Source organism: Schistocerca nitens, chromosome 4 (assembly GCF_023898315.1).
Source record: "Schistocerca nitens isolate TAMUIC-IGC-003100 chromosome 4, iqSchNite1.1, whole genome shotgun sequence".
NCBI classification, from domain to species: Eukaryota; Metazoa; Arthropoda; class Insecta; order Orthoptera; family Acrididae; genus Schistocerca; species Schistocerca nitens.
The window spans coordinates 322,642,633-322,660,603 of NC_064617.1; the positions used below are offsets into that span (position 1 = coordinate 322,642,633).

Sequence of the window (17,971 nt, forward strand, 5' to 3'; positions counted from 1 at the left end):
AAAGAGGACGGACAAATGTAGTTAGGTAGTGTCTTTAGTAGATCTGTTACATTTTCTGTGTATCCTGACAATAAAACGCAGTCTTTGTTTAGTCTTCCCGACAGCATTTTCTGTGTGTTCCTTCCAAATTAAGTTGGTCGTAATTGTAATTCCTAGGAATTTAGTTGAATTTGCGGCCTTTTGATTTGACAGATTTATCGTATAAGCGAAGTTTAACGGATTCCTTTTAGCAATCATGTGGATGACCTCACACTTTTCTTTGTTTAGGATCAATTGTCAGTTTTAGTACCATACATATATCTTTTCTAAATCGTTTTGCAATTTGTTTTGCTCTGCTGATGACTTTAGCAGTCGATAAATGACAGTGTCATCTGCAAACAACCTAAGACAGCTGCTCAGATTGTCTCCCAAATCGTTTATATAGATAAGGAACAGCAAATGGTTCAAATGGCTCTGAGCACTATGGGACTCAACTGCTGTGATCATAAGTCCCCTAGAACTTAGAACTACTTAAACCTAACTAACCTAAAGACATCACACACATCCATGCCCGAGGCAGGATTCGAACCTGCGACCGTAGCGGTCGTGCGGTTCCAGACTGTAGCGCCTTTAACCGCTCGTCCACTCCGGACGGCGAACAGCAAAGGAACTATAACACTACCTTGGGCAACGCCAGAAATCACTTCTGTTTTACTCTATGACTTTTCGTCAATTGCTCTCTGACAGGAAATCACGAATCCGGTCACATAACTGAGACGATATCCCGTAAGCACGCAATTTCACTACAAGCCGCTTTTGTGGTACAGTGTCAAAAGCCTCCTGGAAATCCAGAAGCACGGAATCCATTTGACATCCGCTGTCAATAGCACTCAATACTTCATGCGAGTAAAGAGTAGTCACGCAACACATTTCTTTTCTCTCCTATTCAGCTCCTCTTCAGCACTTACCCAAAAATGTTCAAATGTGTGTGAAATCTTATGGGACTTAACTGCTAAGGTCATCAGTCCCTAAGCTTACACACTACTTAACCTAAATTATCCTAAGGACAAACACACAAACCCATGCCCGAGGGAGGATTCGAACCTCCGCCGGGACCAGCATCACAGTACATGACTGCAGCGCCTTAGACCGCTCGGCTAATCCCACGCGGCAGCACTTACCCCATCTACCCACGTAATCTTCAGAGTTGCTCAGTAGCACTACATTCAATAGCTTCTATTCTTCTCTTGTCTGAGCTGTTCTCTTCTTGTCCACGTTTCACTTCCGTAGAAGGCTACACTACTGACAATTCCTTTCGAAGAAATAATACTTAAATTTATGTTCCATGTTAACAATTTCTCTTTTGCATAACCGCCCTTGTTTTGAAACTGTCAGACTTCCATCACTGTTAGATACTTTCTGCCCAAACAGCAAATCTGGTCTACTGCGTCTTATAGACTCTCAACATGACAATGTCAACAGCAAGGTGTGAAATGTTTTTCCTTCTGCATAAAATTTATTTAAAGGGCGTAAATGACATAAAAAATAAAATTCATACATATTACAAAATAGAGGTGTTTCTATGTGTGTGTGTGTGTGTGTGTGTGTGTGTGTGTGTGTGTGTGTGTGTGTGTGTGCGCACGTTTTCGATAACTACTCCTAAAACAATGTACCAATTACAACCAAACTTGATATACACATTCCTTGCCTTCAAGCAACAATCGTTGTCCGGGCAAAAAACACCTACTTATCATAGTTCAAGAGATATGATATAAACAATGAGGTGTGTGGAAAACTACCGCATCATGCATGACATTTAAATTTAGTACTTCTGTGATACTAGCTCTATTCCCAATAATTTTCGCAGATGATACTCCCATATGCCGCTGATGTACGTACACAAATATAACCTTCTACTACACATACTTCAAGAGGTATGACGTATTAATCACAGACATCAGTGAAAAAATGCTGATCATGCATGAAGTTTTAATACAGCTATCTTTTACTACTGTGACAGTCTTACAGCTGAATCAACTTCAGGAATTCACAGCTTTCAACTGCGAAGGGCGAACCGCTGTAGGAGAAAACAATTGCCGTCCATAGAGCTATGGAGAAGCGTTGCAATATAGACGTTTACAAAATCGCGTTGTAGACACACGAAACAGCTGCGCCCATCGTTCAGAAATTGTCCGGGATATTACGCTACAAACAGGTTCTACTTCTCTTTTCATTTTTCATAGAAAATTGGCAACATGAATACCAGAGCAGTGCCGAGTTAGTTAGCTAGTAGAGGTATAATACACTCCTGGAAATTGAAATAAGAACACCGTGAATTCATTGTCCCAGGAAGGGGAAACTTTTTTGACACATTCCTGGGGTCAGATACATCACATGATCACACTGACAGAACCACAGGCACATAGACACAGGCAACAGAGCATGCACAATGTCGGCACTAGTACAGTGTATATCCACCTTTCGCAGCAATGCAGGCTGCTATTCTCCCATGGAGACGATCGTAGAGATGCTGGATGTAGTCCTGTGGAACCGCTTGCCATGCCATTTCCACCTGGCGCCTCAGTTGGACAAGCGTTCGTGCTGGACGTGCAGACCGCGTGAGACGATGCTTCATCCAGTCCCAAACATGCTCAATGGGGGACAGATCCGGAGATCTTGCTGGCCAGGGTAGTTGACTTACACCTTCTAGAGCACGTTGGGTGGCACGGGATACATGCGGACGTGCATTGTCCTGTTGGAACAGCAAGTTCCCTTGCCGGTCTAGGAATGGTAGAACGATGGGTTCGATGACGGTTTGGATGTACCGTGCACTATTCAGTGTCCCCTCGACGATCACCAGTGGTGTACGGCCAGTGTAGGAGATCGCTCCCCACACCATGATGCCGGGTGTTGGCCCTGTGTGCCTCGGTCGTATGCAGTCCTGATTGTGGCGCTCACCTGCACGGCGCCAAACACGCATACGACCATCATTGGCACCAAGGCAGAAGCGACTCTCATCGCTGAAGACGACACGTCTCCATTCGTCCCTCCATTCACGCCTGTCGCGACACCACTGGAGGCGGGCTGCACGATGTTGGGGCGTGAGCGGAAGACGGCCTAACGGTGTGCGGGACCGTAGCCCAGCTTCATGGAGACGGTTGCGAATGGTCCTCGCCGATACCCCAGGAGCAACAGTGTCCCTAATTTGCTGGGAAGTGGCGGTGCGGTCCCCTACGGCACTGCGTAGGATCCTACGGTCTTGGCGTGCATCCGTGCGTCGCTGCGGTCCGGTCCCAGGTCGACGGGCACGTGCACCTTCCGCCGACCACTGGCGACAACATCGATGTACTGTGGAGACCTCACGCCCCACGTGTTGAGCAATTCGGCGGTACGTCCACCCGGCCTCCCGCATGCCCACTATACGCCCTCGCCCAAAGTCCGTCAACTGCACATACGGTTCACGTCCACGCTGTCGCGGCATGCTACCAGTGTTAAAGACTGCGATGGAGCTCCGTATGCCACGGCAAACTGGCTGACACTGACGGCGGCGGTGCACAAATGCTGCGCAGCTAGCGCCATTCGACGGCCAACACCGCAGTTCCTGGTGTGTCCGCTGTGCCGTGCGTGTGATCATTGCTTGTACAGCCCTCTCGCAGTGTCCGGAGCAAGTATGGTGGGCCTGACACACCGGTGTCAATGTGTTCTTTTTTCCATTTCCAGGAGTGTACATAGTAACAAAGTAACACAACAAATCAATAACTTTTCTCTATATGCAGAAGGTTGTCAGTTTTGTTTTATAGATGCTTTAACCAAACGCATTCTGTAAAGCAGAATAGGCGACGCCGTGCGGCAAAACTGACGACAGAGAACAACGGTGTTTCTGGCGCAATTGTTATGAAGCACACCATTCAGTGTACGTTGCTGAAAAAGGAGCTCTGCAGCTGAGGCAACAACGTCATCAATTAGTACTGCAATGGGCACAGTTTCGTCTACGTCAGATCATCGATGAACGGAAACGTGTCATCTTGCTGGACGAGACACACCTGTTGTCGAACGACTGCTCGAAACAAACATGCATGCATGCCGGTCAGCGCGATATCTCTTTTCTGGTGGTATGGGATCTATGGCCGTAAACGAAGACATAATAATAGTTTTGGAGTATGTGAACATTATTGTAGACGCCGTGCCTCGCTTCAAATTTGATTTCTTCCACGATGTCAATGCCGTCCTGTAGCAGAATAACTGATCGTGTCACAAGGCTAGAATCGTCCTGCATTGTGTTAAGACGCATGATACTGAACTCATATTGCTATCTTGGCCACCAAATTTTCCTGATCGGAACACATCTGAGACGCTATTGGGAGTTAGCTTTGTGCCCACGAACCCTAATCCTGTAATTAGCGGAAATTACGTGACCTATGTTGCTACATGCGGCCAGTAAGCTATGTTGCGTTCCAAAGATATTAGGTAGGCGGTCATAGTGGCTTGGATTAAAACCTAAGCCAATTGGGCGTCCTATTGCCAAGCTCATGTATGTCTACTGGTTGGGAGGTCTTTGCTGTGACAACGGAAGGAACAGGGGAGGGAGGGGAGAGAGAGGGAGAGAAAGAGAGAGAGAGAGAGAGAGAGAGAGAGAGAGAGAGAGAGGGAAAGTGTGTTATTCCAGCGTAGCTGCTTAGCCGAAACTGATTTCTACTGGATGGCGGTCTGGTTGTGACGGCAGCGTTCTGTCTGACAAGGAAACATCACCAACTGGACCTCATATTTTAAGGAGAAAACGTCACAATTGCCAGATATCAACCGGATGTTGTTCATATGCTCCGCTCCCGATCCAATGACTGTTATCAGAATATGGAATCGGTGGGTTCAGGAGGGTAATACGGAAGGCCGTGCTGGATCCCAACGGCCTCGTATCACTAGCAGTCGAGATGACAGGCATCTTATCCGCATGGCTGTAACGGGTCGTGCAGCCACGTCTCGATCCCTTAGTCAATAGATGGGGACGTTTGCAAGACAACAACCATCTGCACGAACAGTTTGACGACGTTTGCAGCAGCATGGACTATCAGCTCGGAGACCATGGCTGCGGTTACCCTTGACGCTGCATCACAGACAGGAGCGCCTGCGATGGCGTACTCAACGACGAACCTGGGTGCACGAATGGCAAAACGTCATTTTTTTCGGATGAATCCAGGTTATGTTTACAGCATGATGATGGTCGCATCCGTGTTTGGCGACATCGCGGTGAACGCACATTGGAAGCGTGTATTCGTCATCGCCATACTGGCGTATCACCCGGCGTGATGGTATGGAGTGCCATTGGTTACACGTCTCGGTCACCTCTTGTTCGCATTGACGGCGCTTTGAACAGTGGACGTTACATTTCAGATGTGTTACGACCCGTGGCTCTACCCTTCATTCGATCCCTGCGAAACCCTACATTTCACTAGCATAATGCACGACCGCATGTTGCAGGTCCTGTACGGGCCTTTCTGGATACAAAAAATGTTCGACTGCTACCCTGGTCAGCACATTCTCCAGATCTCTCACCAATTGAAAACTTCTGGTCAATGGTGGCCGAGCAACTGGCTCGTCACAATACGCCAGTCACAACTCTTGATGAACTGTTGTATCGTGTTGAAGCTGCATGGGCAGCTGTACCTGTACACGCCATCCTAGCTCTCTTTGACTCAATGCCCAGGCGTATCAAGGCCGTTATTACGGCCAGAGGTGGTTGTTCTGGGTACTGATTTCTCAGGATCTATGCACCAAAATTGCGTGAAAATGTAATCACATGTCAGTTCTAGTATAATATATTTGTCCAATGAATACCCGTTTATCATCTGCATTTCTTCTTGGTGTAGCAATTTTAATGGCCAGTGGTGTAGATGCATCAGAATAAATCTGAATGGACCCAAGCAATTGAACAGTTATTTGACGTGAGGTTGATGATTTCAATTTAATGACAACAATCACGTTGATGAATAGCGAACCTCTCGCTTTTCATTTTAATACCGTCTGCTTTAAAATACGAAGAAAATAACGCACAACAGCGATGTTGTTAATTATATAGCGATACGATACTTATTTTAGTGACATACCAACTCTTTTAATTGATTAGACTGCATTTGCGGATCACAACATAAAAATGTTCGAAGCAAAGAAACCTCTGGCACTAAGGACAGGTTGGAAACCGCATTCTTTGACACGAAGCACATTGAACAAAACTCTTAGGCGCATCCATTCGTGCTTTGCTGAACGGCGGCACAACAGCCGAAATATATGTTATGAGTGCCAAGAACACCGTCGGCTGTAATTTCATCTCTAATTTACTGGTTACCGGTTTCTGAGTTACAATACGCCATCATGATGCTCACTATAACAGATGTGTTCGACGTGGTGTTGTGAGCAAGACCTGGTGCGAAGTTAAGTAATTTTCATTTAGCCGTCTGCTGTGGCCGAGCGGTTCTAGGTGCTTCAGTTCTGAACCGCGCTGCTGCTACGGTCGTAGGTTCGAATCCTGCCTCGGGCATGGATGTGTGTGATCTCCTTAGGTTAGTTAGATTTAAGTAGCTGTAAGTCTAGAGGACCGATGACCTCAGATGTTATGTCCCATAGTGCTTAGAGGCTTTGAACCATTTTTTAAAATTTTCACTTATGACATACCCACTGTTGTCACTGAGGAAATTCAGCCGCTATCTGGCGTAGAAGGCCTGATGATGGCGTACTGTAGCGCTGAAACCGGTAGCCAACAAGTTGGAGATGAAAGTACAGGTGACGATGTTCTCGACTTTTTTTAACATTGAACAAAGCATGTTACCGACATGAGAAAAGTATCTCACAAACCTCTCACTCACTTCACTGTACAGTATTTTGCGCTCGGGCACCAGGTGGCTGCACTGGCGCGGAGCGACTGACAAGCAACCGGCGCACGCCAAGTATAAAAGCTCTACATTCAGACAACTGCGTACTATCAGAATTACGGTGCAAATTTTCGCTCGAGGGCGATTGCTGGGGCTGATATCTGCCAGGCGTGCTTTTTTTTCTCCTTGAAATATGAGGTGGAGCGGCAGACGTTTCCTTGCGAGATGAGAGACTGCATGCAGAGACTCGTCAGCGAGCCGAGGTCGAGGGCGCACTGTGTCCTCCTCTGCAACGCGCTGGCAACAGCACAGCTGGCCGACTTCCAGCCAGCTGCAGCTCTCAGCTTTCGCCGCGCCGCTACCTGCTCCTGCGTTTCTTCCGCTAACTGCCGCAATGAAGTCTCTGCCGCAGAAGGATGACGTATTCGTCCACTCGGTAGTACTAACGCTCTACGTCAGCCTGGCAACTTCTTCACTCGTACTTCGCCCGAAATGAAGCGGAGCGCTTATTCAATCGCCCATCATCAAATGGTTCAAATAGCTCTGAGCACTATGGGACTTAACATCTGAGGTCATCAGTCCCCCAGAAGTTAGAACTACTTTAACCTAACTAACCTTAGGACATCACACACATCCATGCCCGAGGCAGGATTCCAACCTGCGACCGTAGCAGTTGCGCGGTTCCGGACTGAAGCGCCTAGAACCGCTCGGTCACAGTGGCCGGTAAAGTGAAAATTACTTGACTTCGCACCAGGTCTTGCTCACAACACCACACCAGGGAACCACAACGATATTTTCTGCGGCGGAAAAATCGATCCCTAGTTCTTTAGCGAGCCCCCGACGAAAGGCAGTCCCTTGGTGGTCGCCGGAAGTCGCTGAGGCGATTAAGGAGCTTCGGTGAGCTCTACAGGGGCATAAGCGGTACCCTTCCCTGAAGCAACTCATGGCCTTTAAACACCTCCGTGCCCGCGTTCGCCAGCTTATCAAACGACGGAAGCAGGAGTGTTGGCAGAGATACGTCTCGACTATTTTGTGCCATACGTCACCTTCCAAAGTCTGGGCAGGTATCAAACGAGTTTTGGGTACCAGACCCCAACAGGTGTTCCCGGTGTTAACATAAAATGCGTGATATCTACCAACAGAAACGCGATTGCCGAGCACTTTGCTGAGCACTATGCTCACGCCCCTGCGTTGGAGAATTTCCCCCCAGCGTTTCGCACTCTCAAACGGCGGATGGAAGGGAAAGTCCTCCCGTTCACTACACGCCACAGTGGCATCTTTCTATCGCACTGGCGGGAAAGTACCATCATACCAGTGCTCAAACACGGCACAAACCCGTCAGCCCCACCAATGTTCTTTGTAAGATGCTGGAATGCATGGTGAGTCGGCGGTTGGGTTGCGTCCTGGGGTCACGTGGGCAACTGGCTCTGTGCCAGGCCGGTTTCCGCCTGGGTCGCTCTACCACTGATAAACTTGTGTCCCTCTAGTCTGCCATCCGAACAGCCTTTTCCAGACGCCAACACCTTGTTGTCGTCTTTTTTGATTTACGAAAAGCGTATGACACCACCTGGCGACATCATATCCTTGCCACAGTATACGAGTGGGGTCTACGAAGCCCGCTCCCGATTTTTATCCAGAATTTCCTGTCGCCCCGTGTCCAAGTTGGTTCGTCCCATAATTCCCCACATATCGAACGGGGTCCCGCAGGGCTCTGTATTGAGTGTACCTCTATTTTTAGTGGCCATTAACGGTCTAGCAGCAACTGTAGGGCCATCCGTCTCACCCTGTCTGTATGCAGACGACTTCTGCATTTCGTACTGCTCCACCAGCTCTGGCGTTGCTGAGTGGAGCCTACAGGGAGCCATCCACAAGGCGCAGTCATGGGCTCCAGCCAACGGATTCCAGTTTTCGGACGCAAAGCCGTGCGTTATGCACTTCTGTCGGCCTCGTACCGTTCATCTGGAACCAGAACTTTACCTTACTGACGATCCCCTCACTGTCGACGCCCGATTGACTTTGCTTCCTCTCCTTCGTCAACTTAAGCGGAAGTGCTGGCAGCACTTCAATGCCCTCCGCTGCCTGAGCAACACCAACTGGGGTGCAGATCGCTTTACGCTGCTACAGCTCTGCATAGTCCTTGTTCAATCCCGCCTTTACTATGGGACTGTGGTTTACGGTTCGGCGGCGCCCTCGGCGTTGCGTTTACTCGAGCCAGTGCACTAATGTGGCGTTCGACTAGTGACAGGTTCTTTTAGAACGAGTTCGGTGACCAGTGTCCTGTTGGAGGCCGGAGTCCCTCCACTGAAGATTATGCATGCACAACTGCTGGCCAGTTACGTTGCACACGTTCGTAGTTCTCCTGCGCATCCGAATCATCGTCTCCTTTTTCCACCCACGACGGTTCATCTCCCGCATCGGCGGATCAGGTCTGGACTTCCGATTGCAGTTCGTGTTCGATCCCTTCTTCCCAAACTGGAGTCCTTGCCTTTACCACCTATACTTGAGGTCCATTCACGTATACCTCCATGGTGTACACTTAGGCCGCGTTTTCGCCTGGACCTTTCACATGGCCCTAAGGACTCAGTTAACCCCATAGCTCTCCGCTGCCATTCCTCTCGATTCTTGACGTGTACCGCTGCCACGAAGTGGTTTACACCGACGGCTCTATGGCTGCTGCTCATGTCGGCTTCGCGTATGTCCTTGGAGGACATATTGGACGGCATTCCTTGGCTGCAGTGTTTTCACTGCCGAGCTGGTGGGTATATCTCGTGCTCTTGAGAACATATGTTCATACTCTGGGGAGTCAGTTATGCCCTGGAGCGGTCCAGTCGTTCAGTGGTGTTTGTCTGGACCCCAGGTCACGTGGGAATCTCAGGCAACGAGCTTGCCGACAGGCTGGACAAACAGGCTACACGGAAACCGCTTATGGAGATCGACTTCTCTGCAGCTGACCTGGGTTCAGTCCTACGCCGCAATGTTTTGCGGCTTTGGGAGACGAAACGGCATAACCTCAACACGCACAACAAACTGCGTGCCATTAAAGAGGGGTCTCTCGCAGGGAATCTGTGGTTCTCTGCTTGCTCCGCATTGGCCACACCTGAGCGACCCACGGCTACCTCCTGCGCCGTGAAGATCCGCCTCAGTGTCGATGGGCCCATATTCTGGTACACTTTGACTGCCCTGCGACGAAATCTTCGGTTACCGGACTCGTTGCCGCTAATTTTATCTGACAACGCCTCATCGTCTGATTTAGTTTTACAGTTTATTCGTGAGGGTGGGTTTTATCATTTAAGTTTTAGCGCACGTCCTTTGTCACTCTGTGTCCTCCACCCTAGTGCTTTTAGGGTGGAGGTTTTAATGTGCTGCAGAGTGGCTGATTCTCCTTTTTATTCTCATGGTCAGCCAGCCATGGTAATCTGTTTAGTCGTTTTAATCTCTTCTACCTGTTCATGGCGTTTCTGAGGTTTTCTTCTCCCCTTTTGTCCATTTAAGTGTTTGTTGCGCTTCGTTCGTCGTCGTTCTTGTGGTTTGTCCTTTCTCGCCGTTTTGTGTTGTCAATCGCGCTTGTTTTATTCTCACCCTTGTGAAATCGTTTTATTCGAAACCAGAGACCGATGATCTAGCAGTTTTGTCCCTTCCCCCCTCTTTTAAACCAACCTACCAAGCAGAATACAGCTTCGATCTCTGGTCAGGCACAAATTTTGATATGTCGCCAAGAGCTGACGTCAATACGTTTCCGCAAATTGCGAATCAATTGTTGGTTTTGTGGTCTTCAGTCCAGAGACTGGTTTGATGCAGCTCTCCATGCTACTCTATCCTGTGCAAGGTTCTTCATCTCCCAGTACCTACTGCAGCCTAATTCCGTCTGTTTAGTGTATTCATCTCTTGGTCTCCGTTTACGTTCTTTACCCTCCACCCTGCCCTCCAGTACTAAATTGGTGATCACTTGATGCCTCAGAATATGCCCTACCAACCGATCCCTTCTTCTAGTCAAGTTGTGTCACAAATTTCTCTTCTCTCCAATTCTATTCAATACCTCCTCATTAGTTACGTGGTCTACCCATCTAATCTTCAGCATTCTTCTGTACCACCACAGTTTTAAAGCTTATATTGTCTTCTTGTCTAAACTATTTATCGTCCATGTTTCAGTTCCATACATGGCTACACCCCATACACATACTTTCAGAAACGACTTCGTGACACTTAAATCTATACTCGATGTTAACAAATTTCTCTTCTTCAGAAATGCTTTCGTTACCATTGCCAGTCCACATTTTATATCCTCCCTACTTCGACCATCAGCAGTTGCTCCCCAAATAGCAAAACTCCTTTACTGCTTTAAGTGTCTCATTTCCTAATCTAATTCCTACATTCCATTATTCTCGTTTTGCTTTTGTTGATGTTCATCTTATCTCCTCCTTTCAGACACTATCCATTCCATTCAACTGCTCTTCCTGGTCCTTTGCTGTTTCTGACAGAACTACAATGTCATCGGTGAACCTCGAAGTTTTTATTTCTTCTCCATGGATTTTAAGTCCTACTCCAAATTTCTCTTTTTTTTCCTTTACTGCTTGCTCAATTTAGAGATTGAATAACATCTGGGAGAGGCTACAACCCTGACACTACCTTCCCAACCACTGCTTCCCTTTGAAGTCCCTCGCCTCTTATAACTGCCATCTGATTTCTGTACAAATTGCAAATGGCCTTTCGCTCCCTGTATTTTAGCCCAGCCACCTTCAGAATTTGAAAGATAGTATTCCAGTTAACATTGTCAAAAGTTTTCTCTAAGTCTACAAATGCTAGAAACGTAGGTTTGCCTTTCCTTATTCTCTAAAATAAGTCGTAGGGTCAGTATTGCCTCACGTGTTCCAACATTTCTAAGGAATCCAAATTGATCTTCCCCGAGGTCAGCTACTACCAGTTTTTCTATTCGTCTGTAAAGAATTCGTGTTAGTATTTTGCAGCAGTGGCTTATTAAACCGATAGTTCGGTAATTTTCAAATCTGTCAACACCTGCTTTCTTTGAGATTGGAATTATTATATTCTTCTCGAAGTCTGAGGGTACTTCGCCTGTCTCATACATCTTGCTCACCAGGTGGTAGAGTTTCGTTAGGCCTGGCTCTCCCAAGGCTGTCAGTAGTTCTAATGGAATGTTGTCTACTCCCAGTGCATTGTTTCGACTTAAGTCTTTCACTGCTCTGTCAAACTCTTCACGCAGTATCATGTCTCCTATTTCATCTTCATCTACATTCTCTTCCATTTCTATAATATTTTCCTCAAGGACATGGCCCTTGTGTAGACACTCTGTATATCCTTTCCACCTTTCTGCTTTCCCTTCTTTGCTTAGAATTGGGTTTCCATCTGAGTTCTTGATATTCATGCAAGTGGTTCTCTTTTCTCCAAAGGTCTCTTCAATTTTTCTGTAGGCAGTATCTACCTTACCCCTAGTGATATGTGCCTCTACATCCTTACATTTGTCCTCTAGCCAGCCCTGCTTAGCCATTTTGCACTTTCTGTCGATCTCATTTTTGAGACGTTTGTATTCCTCTTTGCCTGCTTCATTTACTGCATTTTTGTATTTTCCCCTTTCATCAATTAAATTCAATATTTCTTCTGTTACCCAAGGATTTCTATTAGCCCTCGTCTTTTTACCTACTTGATCGTCTGCTACCTTCACTAATTCGTCTCTCAAAGCTACCCATTCTTCTTCTACTGCGTTTCTTTTCCCCAGGCTTGCCAATCGTTCCCTAATGCTCTCCCTGGAGCTCTCTACAACCTCTGGTTTAGTCAGTTTATCCAGGTCCCATCTCCTCAAATTCCCACCGTTTTGTAGTTTCTTCAGTTTTAATTTGCAGTTTATAACCAATATATTGTTCTGCCCCTGGAAATGTCTTACAATTTTTAACCGGGTTCCTGAATCTCTGTCTTACCATTATGTAATCTATCTGATACCTTTTAGTATCTTTAGGCTTCACCCATGTATACAACCTTCTTTCATGATTCTTGAACCAAGTTATACTCTGTGGAAAATTCTACCAGGTGGCTTCCTCGTTCATTTCTCCCCCTAATACATATTCACCTACTACGTTTCCTTCTCTCCCTTTTCCTACTAACGAATTACAGTCTCTCATGACTATTAAGTTTTCGTCTCCCTTCACTATCTGAATAATTTCTTTTATCTCATCATACATTTCATCAATCTCTTCGTCATCTGCGGAACTAGTTTGCATATAAACTTGTACTGCTGTGGTGGGCGTGTGTTTCGCATCTATCTTGGCGACGATAATGCGTTCACTATGCTGTTTGTAGTAGCTTACCCGCATTCCTATTTTCTTATTCATTATTAAACCTACTCCTACATTACCCCTATTTGACTTTGCATTTATAACCCTGTATTCGCCTGACCAAAAGTCTTGTTCCTCCTGCCACCGAACTCCACTACTTCCCACTACATCTAACTTTAACCTATGCATTTCCCTTTTTAAATTTTCTAACCTACCTGCCCGATTAAGGGATCTGACATACCACGCTGCGATCCGTAGAACGCCAGTTTTCTTTTTCCTGATAACAATGTCTTCCTGGGTAGTCCCCGCCCGGAGATCCGAATGGGGGACTATTTTAGCTCTGAAATATTTTACCCAAGAGGACGCCATCATCATTTAACCATACAGTAACGCTGCATGCTCTCGGGAAAAATTACGGCTGTAGTTTCCCCTTGCTCTCAGCCGTTCGCAGTACCAGCACAGCAAGGCCGTTTTGGTTAGTGTTACAAGGCCAGGTCAGTCAATCATCCAGACTGTTGCCCCTGCTTAAAAGGCTTCTGCCCCTCTTCAGGAACCACACGTTTGTCTGGCCTCTCAACAGATACCCTCCGTTGTGGTTGCACCTACGGTACGGCAATCTGTATCGTTGACGCACGCAAGCCTCCCCACCAGCGGCAAGGTCCATAGTTCATGGGGGGGGGGGGGGGGGGGTTCGTAATATTAACACAGCTGTAATCGCCAGAACAGTACTGAAGGACTTAAACAATGTTATTCGGCGGCAAACCTGTGCAGTGTATTTCTACCGGTGAAGCCTGAAAAATTATACAATTAATTCCCCTTAAATAGTTTCGACTGTTGCTCTGTACTCCTTTCAGAGTTATAAAAGTTGACGCCTGAGCTGCTTTTGAAAGTTTGTTTAGTCAGCACCATCCCTTAACTTTGTCCAATAGAGTTTCTACGTTCGTTTCTGATTGTAGCCTGTTGTTACCTCTTTTGTTTGTCCATCCCTTTAGCAGGAAGTCTCTGGAACGACGGCCGTTTGCTATCGTGACAAAAAATAAAAACACCTACAGCAGTCATTATTTTATTTTAAAGACGACTGTAGGTATTTTAATTTTTTGTCATGATGTTACCTCTGGCTAGTGTCAAGAAATCAACATACGAAATTCCTCTCATTGGCTCAGGTTCAGAAGGGGTTCGTGTGTCTTGTTCCAGGATGGAGGCCCGAGGAGAATCTGAGGGCAGCTTTTGTGGTAGTTAGATTCTCTTTGGGAGTTGGCAGACTTGTCTCCCTGTCCGCACAATAGTTTACCCGACATTTATAATTTTAGCTGGACAGTTGTAATACATAAGTTTTTCAGTTCCACATGGAATTTTTTAAATAAAGGTATTGACGGAACTTAATGTTTCAGCCTTTTTGCAGACACAGATTCTTGCTCGCAGACACTCCTATGAAATACAGCATTATTATATCATAAATAAATCGAAAATATGTGAAACTAAATTAAATATCTACAGTCTTGTTGACGACTAGAATGTTCTGTGACACGACGTGATTTTTGCGGTACTCTCAGATTTCTTGCCGTAGTTGCGTCCCATCAAAGAAAGCCTGGAACGTGAAAGGTCAGGTCATCTCTCTCTCTCTCTCTCTCTCTCTCTCATGCCCAACCCGTGGTGCTTTGGTGCTTTTTAATCTTCCCGCTCCTTTGATGCCAAGATAACAAAGACACTACAATGGCACTCTTGTGAGACAGTTCGTTAACAAGAGCCTTGCAACGCGTGCCCTGTGATAATTACTTCCTTGAGAGGTAAACACGGCTTGTCATAAGTCTGTTGAGTTTGTACTTGCACTATGCTTTTTAGCTGCTGGCTGTTGCTTATCTGTATCTTCTCGAGGAGTGAAATTCGTTTATTTATGAATAGTTTTTCATGTTACAGGGGAAAACTGTAATTTCAAAATTACATCATTATGGTAAACAAGTTGTAATAGTCTGACACTGACTGTTGTACATATTACATTGACAATAAGCCTGTCTAACGGCTAATTTCATTTTCAGAATAGCACGATTTTAGATCGACATCATTATGAGAAGCAACGTTGTCAGTCATGCAGTTAATCAGTAATAAGCGAAACTGAATTCACTGGAAATCATGGGAAGAATATATTTTCCATGTGTAGGACGGGCAAATGAAAAATTACCCATGCTGTTCCTTAGGTGTCATCTACATGTGGTAGAGAAACTCGTGACGTAATGCTTAAAAATGAGTAGTCCTTATGGCACTGACCTTTGCTCCTTCAGGCAGATGATAAACGTTTTCTTTCACGATGCAACAGACAGTTGACCTGAAAACATGATCACTGGGACTTTAAATGGGTGCTGGGCCACTATACAGAGTTGAACTACAAGGAGAAAGGCAGTGCTCAGAGATATAAGGATGGCAACTGCGTCAGTTAAATTAATTTATCAAAAGAGTTCGTTAATCGATTGAACGACGACTGTGATTAAAATAGTGCAAACAGTCGAACGATACATTCAGCCTGTCTCCCCAGCTAGCACAAGCATCCTGTGTACGAGCTGTGAAAGGATACCTTTACGCGAAATCCAATGAATGCTATCGCAACAGATGGGGTAATTCATTTGAAATATTAGAATTGCAAAATAACGGTTTCAGAGTAAATTGTATAATTTTGTGTTACAGTTTTGTATTGTCTGCCTGTGATGGTTATACCAATACGACTAGATAAAAGTTATGTATAGATACGAGTACACCCTTCAGTGCTAAAGCTTCAGTAGGACTTCATCAAAATAGTGGAAACTCCCATCTCAAAAGGAAATTAGGCAAGAAGATTAAATGTAACCGAAGCTATTTTCAACAGCAATAAGTTTTTATGTATGTAGTGCCTGTTCTTTCGGACATCATATATGTAATTAGAACAAGGACGCCAGATGATAACTTCATTGTGGATGCAAGCCACCCTCGAATTCGTGCGGGAGTCTACAAAATGTCGTGTTTGATAACGATAATGGGCATGGGGCGCTATATCAGTAGTACGTGGATAAGCTGAGAATTTGTATCTGACGGGAGGCGTGCTGGGCTAATCGTGCAGTGACCACTGTGTCCGGATGGCACAGTGGTCAGAGCATCTGCCTAGTAAGCAGGAAACCTGGGTTCGAACCCCGGTCCGGCACACATTGCCGGCTTTCCCTCCAGATTTAAGTCAATGCCCTCTGGCAACTAACGCCTTCAATTCATTTGTTTCTTAGTACGTTTTTAGCTGCTTAAGCTAGTTGAACAAAGAAGCAATAGTTAGTAAGTGAACGTATCTCAATCACCTTTGTTTCGTTAACGACATGGTACTACTGACCTGTCGTACAGACGAACTTGTTGTTGTTGTGGTCTTCAATCCTGAGACTGGTTTGATGCAGCTCTCCATGCTACTCTATCATGTGCAAGCCTCATAATCTCCCAGTACTTACTGCAACCTACATCCTTCTGAATCTGCTTAGTGTATTCATCTCTTGGTCTCCCACTACGATTTTTCCCAAAAAGTATTCCACTACTACACTAACTACATTCGTCAAGTTAAGTGGGCAGTTATATGTTACGTATTAAAATTTTGTACGTAGCTGGAGCAGCACTCATAGGAGAAAGTCTTCATGAAGAAATAAGAAACAGCCAATCATTTGCGCAATAGAAGATTCATTTAAGCACCTTGGCCATGGTTTCAGCTTTTATAAAAACGTGTTCTGGATTACATGTTGTAGCGGAGGTGCGTTGAAATATGGTGGAAAGACGTCAGTACAATATAAAATTTCACCTCCATTGCATTAAAAACATGCATAACATGGCTGTCACCATTAAGTAGTACTTCACTAATATACAGCTAAGGCACATGTAAACAAGTTGTAATTATTTTTCTTTTGAGGACGACGTTTTTGTAAACGTTGAAACCATGGTCAAGAGGTTTATTTAAACCTTACATGGTGCAGCTTATTGGCTGTTTATAATTTCTTAATGAAATAATATCTTCCGTGTTAGTTATATAGAGTCCCCCCAGAGCTTGACAACTCGTCGCTCTTAAAGCTTCAGTTAGTGTCCCTTTTATGATTTATTGATTCATTTGACTCTGTATTGTCAAAGAATATACAATATTTCATGACAGTTCAGTCTTTCACGGAAGCTGCTACTTGCTGAGTTCATTCATAGGAAACTCACCTTTGGGTTAACACGATGGCATAACAGAGAACTGCTGCAATGCTAATGCCCGCATGTAGTTTAAGCATCGTCTATCAACGCAGCTGTCAGGAAAGATGACGAGGGAGACAATTTCCTGATTTGCCAGCGCAGGCTGACACGTGGGCGTACTATGCCACTCCTGCAGCGACGGGAAATTGCGCCTGCGGCGATCGAATGCGCGGAATTGAAGCGAGAGCGGCTTTCATCTCCGACTCGTCCGGCTTTATTTCTGTCGCGTGATACTGCGCCAGTGTTTCTGTACCGAAATGTCAGAATCGAGGAAGAACTCTCACTTTTGCAAAACAAATTTATTTCATTTCCGTGGCATTTATTTAAGAAACTGGCAATTATCAACGCCGATGAGTTATAAAATTTCATAAATTAGTTTTAGTACAATATTAAGTATCCAGAACGGATATTTCTCTCTTCAATGGAATATGTACTATTTTTAAACTAGATATCATGTTGAAAGTGTGCCAGACCGCAACCTCGCCTCTCGCGGTTAACGTTCTCCGTTTCGAAAACACGCAGAAGAGTGATTGTTACCAACAGGTTTAGTTTGTCTCCAAGAAATTAGTAACAGTTTGGTCCTAGAGTCCAACAAGACGTAAACCAATTAATGGAACG

At 45.6% G+C, this 17,971-nt stretch overlaps 1 non-coding gene across 1 annotated transcript; it reads left to right on the forward strand.

Annotated features, from left to right (window-relative positions):
• Positions 1-16,224: 16,224 nt before the first annotated feature.
• On the forward strand, positions 16,225-16,297 carry Trnat-agu (transfer RNA threonine (anticodon AGU)). Its single transcript has one exon. It is a non-coding gene; the product is annotated as a tRNA-Thr (tRNA).
• Positions 16,298-17,971: the final 1,674 nt, after the last annotated feature.